General features: G+C 43.4%; 1 long non-coding RNA gene across 1 annotated transcript; it reads left to right on the top strand.

Moving 5' to 3' along the window:
• The first annotated feature begins 14222 nt into the window (after positions 1 to 14222).
• Positions 14223 to 15361, top strand: LOC132888535 (uncharacterized). Its single transcript, XR_009654947.1, has 2 exons — positions 14223 to 14425; positions 14542 to 15361. It is a non-coding gene; the product is annotated as an uncharacterized LOC132888535 (long non-coding RNA).
• The last annotated feature ends 585 nt before the right edge of the window (positions 15362 to 15946 follow it).

Raw genomic sequence — 15946 nt, 5'->3', positions numbered from 1 at the left:
GTGCGCAGTATAGGCTATTGATGTTTTATTATGAGCCATGTACAGTATCCTAATGTTTTTTGTTTCTGAGTTACATGTTCGTTTGAAGGACTTGATGTACTAAATAACATAGTTGCACCCGGTAGTGTTGAAATTGGTAAACACCGCAGTTGCGGACATTTTGTAGCCTAAAATGATGTTATGATAAGCTTTAATAAAGGGCCCGGTCATTTGCCCCACCCCACCCCCGGCCCGGCTCTGACTTGTTCCGCCACTGTCACTGATGTCACTGTTTGCGCTGCTTAACGACATCACGTGACGTCCACCCACTTTCGCTAACTCCACCCAATGTGTCCACCCACTTCCAGCCAGCACGGTTCAGCGCGGTTGTAGTCGAAATGCAACTCCAACAGCCCCGCTCAGCTCGACTCAGCACGGCACGGCTCAGCCGCGTTTGTAGTGGAAAAGCGGCATTAGATACTTTGTGAGATTTCTCAACATGGAGGCTCGAATTGCATGCAACCCCATCACATCATTATATGCAGTGAAGCCAACTGACCAAGAAAGATCAAAGCCAACAGAACGAGAACAGTCTAGGTATCAAAGAAATCAAAACTTTAGTGCTAAGACTTTTACCACTAATACAAGGGAGAAGACAAGCATCACATGCATGTTTTGCAAGAAGAACGGCCATACTCTCCATAGATGTCGCAAGATCATGGAAAAACCAGTTGAAGAAAGAGTTAAGTTTGTACAGCTGGAGAAATTGTTTTGGCTGCCTTAAGATCGGCCATAACTCCAAAGCTTGCACATCCAGGAGTGTGTGTGACTTGTGTGGAAAATGCCACCCCACTTGCCTACATCAAGAATGTGGGAAGAAAGACCAAGAACAAGGGGTAAGAATAAAACAAGAAAGGTCAAATGAAAACAAAGGAGACAAGAACCAACAGTCTGAATCTATAGAAACACAGCAAGCTACTTCTGAGTTGTTCAAGAGAAGAGCAGCACTCGTACTTCATCTATTGTTCCAGTCTATGTGTCCATGACAACTGAACCACACAAGGAAGTTCTAGTGTATGCTTTACTTGATAGTCAGAGCGACACAACCTTCATCCTGAAGGATGCGGCTGAAACATTAACCACCAAGAAAGAGCCAGTAAAACTTGGTGTCCACGATAACATCAAAAACAAAAGTGGTGAATAGCCAAAAGGTGCAAGGACTACAGGTAAGAGGCATTAGCTCTGATACTAAAATCAAACTCCCATCAACCTATACCAGAGATTACATACCACCAAACAGATCCCATATACCCACAAGCACAACTGCAAAGTCCTGGCCTCACTTAGAACATTTGGCAGATGAAATGTCTCCTGAGCTTGGCTGTGAAGTAGGATTGTTAATCAGCTATAACTGTCCCCAAGCCTTACTTCCCAGAGATGTCATCACGGGCAATGAAAACCAGCCATATGCACAAAGGTCTGTGTTGGGTTGGAGCATTATCAGCTATAGTAACACTGATGTTGATTATGATTTATGAGGATGAAATCGGTGTTAGCCACCATGTCATCATAAAGTTCTGCCAGCTACCAAGCCTTCTTCTGAGTTCAAGTCTGAGGTCCATTTTGTTTATAGAACTCAAGTCAAGGAAATTATCACTCCGGCAGATATACTCAAAGTCTTTGAGTCAGATTTTACAGAGAAGTTCAGTGAAGAAGTTCTGATATCACAAGAAAGATATTAAGTTCTTGGCAAAGCTGAAAGAAGGCATCAAGCAAAAGCCAAATGGGCATTACAAAATGCCATTGACTTTCAAGGAAGAGAGGCCAAGTCTGCCAAACAATAAAGTGTGTGCAGAACATCGACTCAGATGTCTGGAAAAATGGCTTAAAAAAGATGATTAATATCACAAGGATTATGTGGCTTTTATGGAGGACATAATAGCAAGAGATGATGCTGAAAAGGTTCCAGAGTCTGAGTTAACCAATCAGACCACATGGTATATCCCTCACCATGGGGCTTACCACACCCAAAAGCCAGGAAAGATTCGTGTGGTATTTGATTGCTCAGCTAAGTTTCAGAATGCATCACTGAATGAACATCTACTCACTGGGCCAGACTTTACAAATACCCTTGTAGGGGTCTTGTGTCGCTTCCACAAAGGACAATTAGCCATCATGTGTGATGTGGAGCGGATGTTCCATCAATTTCATGTTGCACCAAGGGACCAAGCCTACCTCAGATTTCTGTGGTGGGAAAGAGGCAATATGGAAGCTCCACCGTCAGTGTTCCGCATGAAGGTTCACTTGTTTGGTGCTGCATTGTCACCTGGATGCACAAACTTCTTTGGGCTTAAACACCTGGCCACAGAAGGAGTAGGCAAATTTAGTGAAGCTACAGTGAGGTTTATACAGTGCAACTTTTATGTTGACGATGGATTAACAAGTTTGGACAGTGAAACAGAAGCTATCCAGCTTGTTAGAGAGGCAAGAGACCTCTGCAACACTGGTAAGCTCTGCCTACACATTCATTACCAACAACAAGAAGGTTCTTGCCACAATCCCAAAGCAAGAACACGCTGAATCTGCAGCTGACCTGGACATGGCCTTGGGAGAACACAAGATGGAACGGGCTCTCGGGGTCCAATGGCGCATTAGCTCAGATAAGTTCCAGTTCAGAGTGAGGGTAATAGAACATCCTTTTACCAGAAGAGGAGTATTGTCAACAGTGGCCTCAATTTTTGATCCTCTTGGATTTGTGGCACCTGTAATTTTGAAGGGTAAACAGATTCTACAAAGGATGTGTCAAGACAAGGTAGGATGGGATGACCCACTTCCGGATGACCTTGGGCCGCGTTGGGAAGCATGGCTCCAAAATCTCCATAATCTGTCTTCGGTAGAGATACCATGGCACTACATACCATTGACAGCCAAGGACGTTCAGCAGTATGAACTTCACCATTTTTCCGATGCTAGTGTTTCTGGCTATGGAATGTGTTCTTACCTCAGGGCTGTTTTGAAGTCTGGAGAAGTCCATTGCACTCTTGTTATGGGGAAGGCAAGGGTTGCACCAATGAAGGTAACCACAATCCCAAGGCTGGAACTCTCAGCTGCAGTCGTGGCCACAAGGACAAGTGATCTGCTAAAGAGAGAAATGGAGAGAGAAGATCTACAGGAATACTTTTGGACTGATTCCAAGGTTGTCCTTGGTTATATTAATAATGATGAAAAGTGATTTCATGTATTCGTAGCCAACTGGATCCAGCAGATCAAATCAAACACAGAACCAAGTCAGTGGCAATATGTTGCCTCAGAAAATAACCTGGCTGACCATGCCTCTCGCGGACTCAACACAAAGGAACTTGCAGAGTCTAACTGGTTCACAGGACCTAGTTTCTTGTGGCAAAAGGACCTCCCTAAGGAAGAAGAGATTAAGGTGGGAGAACTCAATGAGGACGACCCAGAAATTAAAAGAGCACAGGTTCACACAACAAAGGCAAAGGAGGAGAGGTCTCTATCAGACTGACTTCAGAAATTTTCAGATTGGAAGAGAGCTGTAAGGGCCATAGCAAGAATTTAGCATCTTGCAAAGGAGATGAAAGGTCTTAAAACAAGATCCAGTGAAGTTACAACACTTGAAGAAAGAAAGGATGCTGAACAATTCATAATCCATGCAGTTCAAGAAGAAGCGTTCAGTGATGAAATCAAGTCTCTAATGCAAAGGAAAGAGGTACAAAAGAGCAAGTCAACTGAGCTGCACAAGTTGAACCCTTTCATAGATAGCAGAGATATCCTGAGGGTGGGAGGTAGATTGACACAAGCTACACTCCATCCCCATGTCAAACACCCAGCTATCCTCCCCAGAGGACATCATGTGTCTCGATTGTTGATAAAGCACTACCATGAGAAGGTGAAGCATCAGGGTCGTGGAATGACCATCAATGAACTACGCTCCAGTGGGATTTGGATCCTGGGGTGTAGTAGTGAAGTGTCATCACTCATCAAGTGCATTAAATGTGGAAAACTCAGTGTAATCAAGAACAAAAAATGGCTGACCTTCCACCAGAGAGGATGGAAGCCACCCCTCCATTTACCTATAGTGGTATGGACTGCTTTGGACCATTTTATGGGAAGGAAAGAACTGAAGAGATATGGGCTCCTATTCACCTGCATGTGCTCACGTGCCATCCACATTGAGGTGTTGGATGACTATTAAAGGAATTCAGTCTAATACTGAACTACTGAGGTGCTTGACCTCGGGTATGGCCTGGCCGACGCGCTAGATGTTAACAATGTTACGCTCACTTGACTTACTGTGTAGTAAACAAATGCAGGTAGGCAAATCTTGACGTTGAATACAAAAGTGGTCCATTTATTCCATCACACACAAATTGTCCATAGCAGTTCCACAGTAGTAACAATAGCAAGCGTCCGCAGTGGTGAGTGTTAGTGTTAGCGGTCAAAAACCCTTTGCCCCTTCCAGGTCAAACACCTGCCAACAACATTATGTTTGCTACCTATATACCTGAAACAAGTGCGGACATGCGCCACCCAGTGTGCCACAGAAAAATTACAACAATGAACACACAGCAACATTTGGCTCTTATGCACCGGCCCCTAATTGTTGATGGCCAGAGACACAATTCAAACAAATGAAAACAAAAAAGGAAACAAAATGTTGCAAAATAATCAAGACAATACATTTACAGTTATACCCCCCACACTAAACAAAGTTTGGTCACTGGTCTTTCAATGACATTAGATTTTGTCTGTAACCTCACAGAACGTACCAGGCCCTGCTTATCAGGAAAAACCTCAAGTACTCTGGCGAGTGGCCAAGAACCACGAGGAGCCGAAGCATCCATGATGACGACAATAGCCCCAGCCTTCAAACTCCTCTTCTTTTCATTCCATTTTTGCCTTTCTTGAAGCAAAGGCAGGTACTCCTGCACCCATCTGTTCCAGAACAAGTCTGAAAGGTATTGCACTTGTCTCCACCTCCTTTTCACATAAACGTCATGAGGCTCGAACACTCCAGGTGGCAAAACTGGCTTGCCTTTAAGCAAAAGTAGATGGTTAGGCGTAAGTGGTTCCAAATCACTTGGATCGTCTGAAAGCTTGGTAAGCGGTCGATCATTCAAGATGGCTTCGGCTTCACAAAACACTGTATGTAAGCCATCATCATCCAGTATCTGCTGACGTAGGACAGAACTAAGGACTCTTCTAATGATGCGGATCATCCTCTCCCACATACCACCATGATGGAAACCTGTCGGTGGGTTAAAACTCCAACGAATTCCACCCTGCAAGAGAGCTTCTCCAATCTGCTGATGGTTCAATGCAGCAAGAGCTTCCTTCAGTTCCCTGTCCGCCCCACCGAAGTTTGTACCATTGTCAGACACCAGGTGAGTCACTTGCCCTCTTCTGCCTATAAAGCGCCGCAGAGCATTGATACAGGAATCCGACTCCAAAGAAGCTGCAATTTCAAGATGGACAGCTCTACTGGCTAAACAGGTAAATATGACTCCATACCACTTGCAGGTTCCTCTTCCTTTCCTCACTTCCACAGGACCAAAATAGTCCACTCCCGTGTTGGTAAATGGGGGATAAATCCTGGCTGAATTCTCACCTCTGGAAGATCAGCCATCTTTTGTTCCAGAAGACGTCCATTATAACGTCTACAGAAGCTGCACCCAGCAATCATTTTCCTTACTGCTGCATTTGCCTTGGTAATCCAAAATTTCTTCCTCAATGATGTGTGCACGCCCTGCATGGCCCAGACTCTGAACATATTTGAGGATGAGTGTTGAGATGTGTTGCTCTTTAGAGAGGATCATGGGATGTTTGGCCTCTTCAGGCATCGCTCCTCTACTCAGCCTGCCTCCAACCCTCAACAGTCCATCAACCAGGACAGGGTCCAGCTTATATATTGGACTCCGGCAATTCACTGCTGCCTTCTTAGAGCACAATGCAGCAATCTCCTCCTTGAATTGCTACTGCTGGCAATAGGTAATCACTGCCGCCTCTGCTTCTGACAGATCGTCTATAGTCAGGGTTTTACTCCTTGGCATCACAGTGAACCTTTCCACATACCCCTTTAGCCGTTTTCTCCAACGAGCCTTCCACAACACAGCCTTCAAACGGAGAAACCAAGCGGCTATCCTCTTGAGCTTCCTCCAGTCAGAGAAGTACCTGATGAGCTGGTCAGTGGGCTTGACTAAGTCACACACATTGATGGCATTGGTAACAACCTCTCTTCTCACCTCTTGATCATTGGGATTCAAGGACGCATCCAGGGTAGTATTAGGCCAGTCCTCCTCCTGCTTCCAAAGAAATGTAGGACCTTCCCACCACCTACTGGTCTGTAAAAAGCCTGCAACCTTCAATCCCCTTGATGCGTCATCCGCAGGATTGTCCTTGGAGCAAACGTGCCTCTGTTGCCCAGGTTCTGATGCCCCTTGGATGGTTGAAATTCTATTAGCCACGAATGTGTGGAATCGTTTATCCTCATTCTTGATGTACTTTAAAACTGAAGTACTGTCTGTCCAAAAGACAGAATCTTCCAACCTGAAGTTCAGCTCCACCTTTAGCATTGAGTCCACCCATACAGCAAGGACAGCTGCCGTCAACTCAAGCCGTGGAATAGTTACGGCCTTCAGTGGTGTAACTGTAGCCTTGCCGAGCAGAAAGGAGACCTGGATGTGACGCTGCTGATTCAACATCCTCAAGTACGTCACAGTTCCATATCCAACTTCACTAGCATCAGCAAAATGATGTAATTGGGCCTGAGCAACTACACCGAAGTCCACTGGCTGGACGCATCTAGGTACTTCAAATACATTAAGCTCGTCCAAGTCTTCCAACCATGCTTTCCACTGGCTTAAGATGTCAGGTGGCAAGGAATCATCCCATGCACAACCTCTTCTACATAATTCCTGCTGCATCATTTTTGCAGACAGTGTCACTAGTGCCAATAATCCCAGGGGATCATATACTGAGCAAATGGTTGACAGCATACCACGTCTGGTAAGGGCCTGTTGCTTCATCTCGATCTTGAATCTGAAGGAGTCAGTTTCCACACACCATAGTAGACCCAGAGCTCTCTCTATGGGCAGCTTATCTCGATCCAGATCTAAATCCTTTACATCCCTAGCCCTTCGCTCTGTTGCGATGGCCTGCAAGACAGCACGGCTGTTGCTAATCCACTTCTCCAAGACAAAACCTCCCTCTTGGCACAGTACAGTTAGGTCTTGGATCATCTGGATAGCCTCTTCCTCAGTGATTGAGCTCTTCAACAAATCATCCACATAAAAATTTTGCTTGACATACACGGGCAGCAAACTCAGACTGATGATCGTCCGCGCTTTTCCTCAGCGCGTAGCTTGCACAACTTGGAGAAGAAACAGTACCAAACAAGTGCATGGTCATTCTGAACTCCACCAGGTCCTGAGTGACATCTCCATTTGGCCACCACAGAAAATGGAGGAAATCAGTCTTCTGCAACTTTCACCTGGTGGAACATAGCCTGTATGTCACCCATGAATGCCACAGGTTCCTCCCTGAAGTGAAGCAGGACTACAAGCAGTGAGCTGGTAAGATTAGGTCCCTGAAGCAGCTCCTTATTCAAGGGCACTCCTTGAAATGTGGCTCCACAGTCAAACACAACCCAAAAGGTTCCTTTCCTTGGGTGGTGAACTGCATGGTGGGGGATGTACCACACTCTACCAGGCTCACCTTGAAGCTTCTGCTGGGGTACAGGCTCTGCATAACTGTTAGCAATAAAGCCATTCACATACACTGCATACTCCTGGTACAAGCGTTCATTATTCAAGAACCTTCTTCTTAAGCCCTGCATCCTTTGCTTCACCACCGCAAAGTTATTGGGCAGAGAAACATCCTTTTTCTTGAAGGGTAACTTTAAACAGGACCTTCCATTCTGCAGTACTGCTAAATGCTCCATGATCTCCATAAATCTGATGTCTTCCTGAGACATTTCCCTTTCCTCTACAGCCTTCTCCCTGAAGTCATGATTGTATTGATTGGCAAGCATTTCTTCTATCCTTTGCAGAGAGATGCGGTTCACTGTGGCAGAGGATAATGGTACATCACTGTTTCCACTCAGTGGGCCATTAACCACCCATCCTAACACTGTCCTAATGGCATATGGACCATTCTGGCAGCTGTTGATGTCCTCCCAGGGTTCCAATACCTTAGGCGCATTAGTTCCTATTAAGAGGTCAACATTTGCCTTCACACTTGATGCACACCTTGGACAGATAAGGCCACCTAGCCAGATCCTCGGATGTTATCATGTTGCTCACGGTGACTGGCATTTCTTTGTGTAAATACTTCAGGAAGGGTATAGTCCAGATCAGACACCTCTAGACCTGACAGGGAGCATCCTGAAATGACCTTTTCTTGCCCCATTGTCCGCAACAGGAAGCTAGTTCTTTTGCCTGTGACGTTCAGCTTCCGCATAAGATGTTCGGAGCAGAATGTGGCCTAACTTCCAGGATCCAGAAAAGCGCAAGTTGTAATAACGTGGCTTCCCTTCGCAGACTTCACCTTTACAGGAAGGATGGATAGCACACACTGGTCCTTACCAGCCCCTGTATGTCCACATGTTTGAAGCGAGGACTGCTGCTGGCCAGGTGAGGCTCGTAGCTGTTCTTGCAGCAGTTGCCTTTTAATGTGTAGCACAGTAGGATGAGCTTGTCCACAGATTTTACATGCTAAGCGCCTCTCACAGTCCCTGCTCATGTGGCCGACGAGTAGACATGCAAAACAAACTCCCTTTTGCCTCAGAAAAAAAAATCTCCTTATGCTTCTTTCCTTTAAACTGCTTGCACTCCTCCATGGGGTGATGACGATGGCAGCACAGGCACTTCGCTTCCTCAGCATTTTCTCTGTCCAATAGGCCTCGTTGCTCCTTTCCATCCTCAGACATGTCCTTGGAAGTCACAGCAGTAGCAACAATGTTACCCTTTACATGGCTCTTGGGCTGCAATTTAAACCTTGATGTAGGCCTTGGTGCAGAGGCTCCTGCAGGTGAATCCTGTATATCGCCAAACAGAGGATCAGAGAGAATTTTGACACAGCGTTCAATAAACAGAACCAAGTCCTTGATATGGGCTCTGTCATGAGTCCTTACCATGATGTTATGAGCTATAGTTCTCCATTGCTCTCGCATTTTAAATGGTAGCTTTGAGATAATGATCCTCATATTTACAGGCATGTCTAGTTCCTGCACGTATTGAAGCTCTCCCATTACATTGCAGTAGCCACGTAAAAACAAGGAATAAGCTTGCAATGCTTTCACATCCTCGGACTTAACTGCTTGCCAAGCCAAAGCCATCTTCATGTAAGCTGTTGCAACTTTGTATGGATTGCCAAAGTGTTCCTGCAGAAGACCCTTTGCCACTGTATAGCCACGTCCAGGCGCCATATGTTGACAGCTACACACCAACTCTTGTGGCTGTCCTCTGGAAAACTGCTCTAAATAATAAAGACAGTCTACACTTTCAGCTTTGCTTTCCACACCTTGTTCAAAGGCTTTAATGAACAGTCTGAACTGGAGAGGGTCCCTGTCAAATACAGGAATCTCTCTTGACGGCAGAGATGATGTATTATGATGTCGGACCAGGGTAGCATTAATGTCATTTTGCCTTTGCATAATGGCCAGTAGGTCTGGGGAGTGAGTTCCATTGACTGGATGGTCTGTCAAAGGCCTTTGCTGTCCGTGTTGTTGCATGGTTGTCAACCGCTGCAGATTGTCCAATGGTGCTAATATTCCATAAGGTAGCTCAGCAGGGTTGTACTGATGCTTAGCGGTATCCCTGCACCACAGCTCTGTTTGCCTTTTGAGCACATCTGGTGCCAGTGGGTTATTAGGTGGTAACGGTCCTTTGGCAGAGACATGTTGTGTTAGCTTTGACAATCCAGGTTGAAATTCCTTTGAATTAGGATTTAAGACACCTATTGATTCCATTTTCCTTTTTTCCCCTTTCCACATAGGAATTCATGCCATTGAAGGATGCTGCTGAACAACTACTTTTGATCAAAGGCCTGTAACACAGCCAACTTGGCGGCAGAGGCAGCCAACTCTGCATCCACATCAAGCTGCTCCCTTCTTAATTGTTGTTCCTGCTCCTCCAGGGCGTGTTTTTCCTTTAAAGCTGTGGCTCTAGCAACAAGTGCAGTTCTCTCGGCCTCCGCCTTTATCCTAGCTGAGGACGTGCTGGATCTCCCACTGCTACCACTTTTATGTGACCGTCTGCTAGCAATATTAGACACACTATCATTTTCATTGACACCATCCCCACACTCACCATTTTCATTTACAGCTTTAAAACCCACATTTACTTTACCATGATCATTTGCATTTAAACCAACATCAAACATTTCAGGTAAAACAATTAACAAATCAACATTACCAATATTACCAACTTTTGTTTCAGAAATGACCTCATTGTTAGATATCATCTTTGCTTTAAACCAAATTTCATGTTTTTCCTTTTCATCAACAGGCAATAAACTCAATAAAGACTCATGAATACATTTTGCATCATTACATGTTTCTATCAGTTCTTTCAGAGCAATTTGTAACTGTGGTTTATCATTTTTTAAACTTTGCATAGATTGTCTAATAATGCCAGCTTTGTCCAACTTAGACTTTCTGTCCGTTTGCAACGTAACTAATTTACCAGCAAGCGCTTCAGCACGTTTAGACTGCTGGTGATCAACACCACTTGTTTTACCAGAGGTTTGCATTGCAGTCTGTCCAATCGCGCTTGTATCACGCATCTCCATGAAACAGTCAATTGAACAGTTCGCTGTAAAGTCAGTCACACAAAGTTCACAAAGTCTCCACAGTCAGTCTGCTGGCATTTAACACATTTTGTTTTTCTTTTATACCTGGGTATGTGTGCACACAATTTAAATGGCCATTAAAGATTGTAGCACTACAAATACCTCTTTCATTGGGTGCCGTGCAGTCATCGGATGGTCCCTTGTACTCCTAGGCATGATTTCAGTATCAAGCCAGAAATTCCTCATCACCAGTAAGCCCACATAAACATCCAAACAATAATCCACAAGAAAACAGACGGCTCTTGGCTGGTCCTAATTCCATACATGCCAAAGACTCCGACTTTGTAACTAAAGTCCGAACTGGTGCGGGTTTTTGACTAATATTAAAGGAGTTCGGTCTAATACTGAACTACTGAGGTGCCTGACCTCGGGTATGGCCTGGCCGACGTGCTAGATGTTAACAATGTAACGCTCACTTGACTTACTGTGTAGTAAACAAACGCAGGTAGGCAAATCTTGACGTTGAATACAAAAGTGGTCCATTTATTCCATCACGCACAAATTGTCCATAGCTGTTCCACAGTAGTAACAATAGCAAGCGTCTGCAGTAGCGAGCGTTAGCGGTCAAAAACCCTTTGCCCCTTCTGGGTCAAACACCTGCCAACAACATTACAATTGCTACCTATATACCTGAAACAAGTGCGGACATGCGCCACCCAGTGTGCCACAGAAAAATTACAACAATGAACACACAGCAACATTTGGCTCCTACAATGACCTTTCTACTGATGCCTTCCTTAATGCATTGCGCTGCTTTATTGCCATAAGGGGCAATGTAAGTCAACTACAAAGTGACCAAGGCACAAACTTTGTGGGGGCACACAATGAATTCCAGGAATTAATGAAAGGAATATAGCAAGAATGTGTGAAAGAGCTAGGATGCAACTTTGTCATGAATCCACCTGCTTCCAGTCACATGGGCAGCATCTGGGAGAGGCAGATTCGGACCGTGAGAAGTGTCCTCACATCCATCCTGGACCAGTTTGCTGGAAGATTAGACATCTTTTCATTAAGAACTTACCTGTATGAAGTGATGGCGGTAGTGAATAGTCAACCATTGACCACAGAACATCTCAATGATCCATTAGTACCGGAACCCCTAACTCCAAACCACATACTGACAATGAAATCATCAATAATTGCACCACCACCTGGAGAGTTTATAAGGGAAGATCTCTATCTTCAGAAAAGATGGAAGAGAGTTCAGTTCTTGTCCAGTGAATTTTGGACCAGGTGTTGAAAGGAGTATTTGCTGAATCTGCAGCAGAGGAGTAAAAGGATCAAGGACAGGAGAAATGCTAAAGTAAATGACATTGCCCTGTTGCAAGATGATGGCACACCAAGAAATCAGTGGAAGCTGGCAAAGGTAGTTGAAGTCTTCCAGGGAGCTGACGGAAGAGTCAGAAAACTCAAACTGATTCTTAGTGACACAACACTAGACAGTAAAGGTACATGCACAACTAAGCTAGTTTACTTAGGAAGGCCCATACACAAAACAGTACTATTGCCTGAGGCTGAATAAGTAGGTTAGCCCTTCAATAAGATTTTTTTTTGTTTGTTTTTGAAGGTATATTTGTGTATTTACCAAAATGCCTCATAAGGTTCTGTTAACAATGTCAATTTTCATTGTGAATCACACATTGTGTGATGGTGGGAGTGTAAATGCAGCCGTCTTTTTGAATTTATTTTGAAATATATACAGTGGTGCTTGAAAGTTTGTGAACCCTTTAGAATTTTCTATATTTCTGCATAAATATGACCTAAAACATCATTGGATTTTCACACAAGTCCTAAAAGTAGATCAAGAGAACCCAGTTAAACAAATGAGACAAAAATATTATACTTGGTCATTTATTTATTGTGGAAAATGATCCAATATTCCATATCTGTGAGTGGCAAAAGTATGTGAACCTCTAGGATTAGCAGTTAATTTGAAGGTGAAATTAGAGTCAGGTGTTTTCAATCAATGGGATGACAATCAGGTGTGAGTGGGCACCCTGTTTTATTTAAAGAACAGGGATCGATCAAAGTCTGATCTTCACAACATATGTTTGTGAAAGTGTATCATGGCACAGACAAAGGAGATTTCTGAGGACCTCAGAAAAAGCGTTGTTGATGCTCATCAGGCTGGAAAAGGTTACAAAACCATCTCTAAAGAGTTTGGACTCCACCAATCCACAGTCAGACAGGTTGTGTACAAATGGAGGAAATTCAAGACCATTGTTACCCTCCCCAGGAGTGGTCGATCAACAAAGATCACTCCAAGAGCAAGGCATGTAATAGTCGGCGAGGTCACAAAGGACCCCAGGGTAACTTCTAAGCAACTGAAGGTGTCTCTCACATTGGCTAATGTTAATGTTCATGAGTCCACCATCAGGAGAACACTGAACAACAATGGTGTGCATGGCAGAGTTGCAAGGAGAAAGCCACTGCTCTCCAAAAAGAACATTGTTGCTCATCTGCAGTTTGCTAAAGATCATGTGGACAAGCCAGAAGGTTATTGGAAAGATGTTTTGTGGATGGATGAGACCAAAATAGAACTTTTTGGTTTAAATGAGAAGCATTATGTTTGGAGAAAGAAAAACATTGCATTTCAGCATAAGAACCTTATCCCATCTGTGAAACATAGTGGTGGTAGTATCATGGTTTGGGCCTGTATTGCTGCATCTGGGCCAGGATGGCTTGCCATCATTGATGGAACAATGAATTCTGAATTATACCAGTGAATTCTAAAGGAAAATGTCAGGACACCTGTCCATGAACTAAATCTCAAGAGAAGGTGGGTCATGCAGCAAGACAATGACCCTAAGCACACAAGTCGTTCTACCAAAGAATGGTTAAAGAAGAATAAAGTTAATGTTTTGGAATGGCCAAGTCAAAGTCCTGACCTTAATCCAATCAAAATGTTGTAGAAGGACCTGAAGCGAGCAGTTCATGTGAGGAAACCCACCAACATCCTAGAGTTGAAGCTGTTCTGTACGGAAGAATGGCTAAAATTCCTCCAAGCTGGTGTGCAGGACTGATCAACAGTTACTGGAAACGTTTAGTTGCAGTTATTGCTGCACAAGGGGGTCACACCAGATACTGAAAGCAAAGGTTCACATACTTTTGCCACTCACAGATATGTAATATTGGATCATTTTCCTCAATAAATAAATGACCAAGTATAATATTTTTGTCTCATTTGTTTAACTGGGTTTTCTTTATCTACTTTTAGGACTTGTGTGAAAATCTGATGATGTTTTAGATCATATTTATGCAGAAATATAGAAAATTCTAAAGGGTTCACAAACTTTCAAGCACCACTGTACCTTTATTTTGAAAGGAGTAAAAAAAAAAAAAACGGAAGTAGCGCCTATTAGCTCCATAAGCGTCACACAGAGACCGAGGAGTACTTGTAGCGGTGATGTTACCTGCTAGTTCGTTCCTTTTTATTCTTACTCCATGCTTTGTGGTGTTTATTATAACTGTGTGAATGTGGTTTTATGAGAAGTGTAAGCTGAAGAATCTTTTTTTTTTTTACTGTGAAGATTGCCTCTGGGGAATGACTCTGCTGTTGGTTGAAAAGCAGGCTAAAGTGGTCAGTATTACTTTATGTATTTTTTATCGGTATTGGCTACAGTGCTAAGCAATGCTATTTCTGTAATGATTGCAATAGCTGATGTTGTCTTTTATTTTGTCTACTTGAACTTTTAGTTCTATGGTGTCAGTAAACATCTGTGAAAGGAACAGGAGTCTCGCATCCCATCAATGGTCGGCATAAGGAGAAAGCCACTGCTGTCCAAAAAGAACATTGCTGCTCATCTGCAGTTTGCTAAAGATCACATGGACAAGCCAGAAGGCTATTGGGAAAATGTTTTGTGGATGGATGAGACCAAAATAGAACTTTTTGGTTTAAATGAGAAGCGTTATGTTTGGAGAAAGGAAAACACTGCGTTCCAGCATAAGAACCTTATCCCATCTGTGAAACATGGTGGTGGTAGTATCATGGTTTGGGCCTGTTTTGCTGCATCTGGGCCAGGACGGCTTGCCATCATTGATGGAACAATGAATTCTGAATTATACCAGCGAATTCTAAAGGAAAATGTCAGGACATCTGTCCATGAACTGAATCTCAAGAGAAGGTGGGTCATGCAGCAAGACAACGACCCTAAGCACACAAGTTGTTCTACCGAAGAATGGTTAAAGAAGAATAAAGTTAATGTTTTGGAATGGCCAAGTCAAAGTCCTGACCTTAATCCAATTGAAATGTTGTGGAAGGACCTGAAGCAAGCAGTTCATGTGAGGAAACCCACCAACATCCCAGAGTTGAAGCTGTTCTGTACGGAGGAATGGGCTAAAATTCCTCCAAGCCGGTGTACAGGACTGATCAACAGTTACCGGAAACGTTTAGTTACAGTTATTACTGCACAGGGGGGTCACACCAGATACTGAAAGCAGAGGTTCACATACTTTTGCCACTCACAGATATGTAATATTGGATCATTTTCCTCAATAAATAAATGACTAAGTGTAATATTTTTGTCTCATTTGTTTTACTGGGTTCTCTTTATCTACTTTTAGGACTTGTGTGAAAATCTGATGATGTTTTTGGTCATATTTATGCAGAAATGTAGAAAATTCTAAAGGGTTCATAAACCTTCAAGCACCACTGTAGAATGCACAATCACTACTGTCAGTTTGTTGTTCAACATCGTACACAGGCATTTCATTTGCCTTTGGCAAATCAGACCTCAATTTTTAAGTGACAAAACTACACTGACAAGTTGTTTTTAAAAAAGGTGCCTAATTAATGTCATTCATCTCACATTTAATAACTGGTGTTTTTAATCAGGAGCATTCGTGTCTGAGAGAGCACTTCATTAGCACAATTGAGCAGGTGATTTCCAATACTATTGAAGTAACTTCATAGACACTAGTCAGACAAAGGTGTTTAATGTTGTGCAGGAAATTATCTCTGAGATGATCTGAAATCGCCTGTTCCTTTGACATGAAAGGATAAAAAAAAAAAGTTACCACAATTCTTTTATCCCTCAAGGTTGGAATTTTCACCATTATGTCGTTTACGATTTTAGGTCTAGTTAGAATGACAGTTATTAAA

Source organism: Neoarius graeffei, chromosome 1, assembly GCF_027579695.1.
Source record: "Neoarius graeffei isolate fNeoGra1 chromosome 1, fNeoGra1.pri, whole genome shotgun sequence".
Lineage (NCBI taxonomy): Eukaryota > Metazoa > Chordata > Actinopteri > Siluriformes > Ariidae > Neoarius > Neoarius graeffei.
The sequence above is the reverse complement of the archived record's forward strand: the minus strand, read 5'-3'. Positions and strand labels throughout refer to the sequence as shown.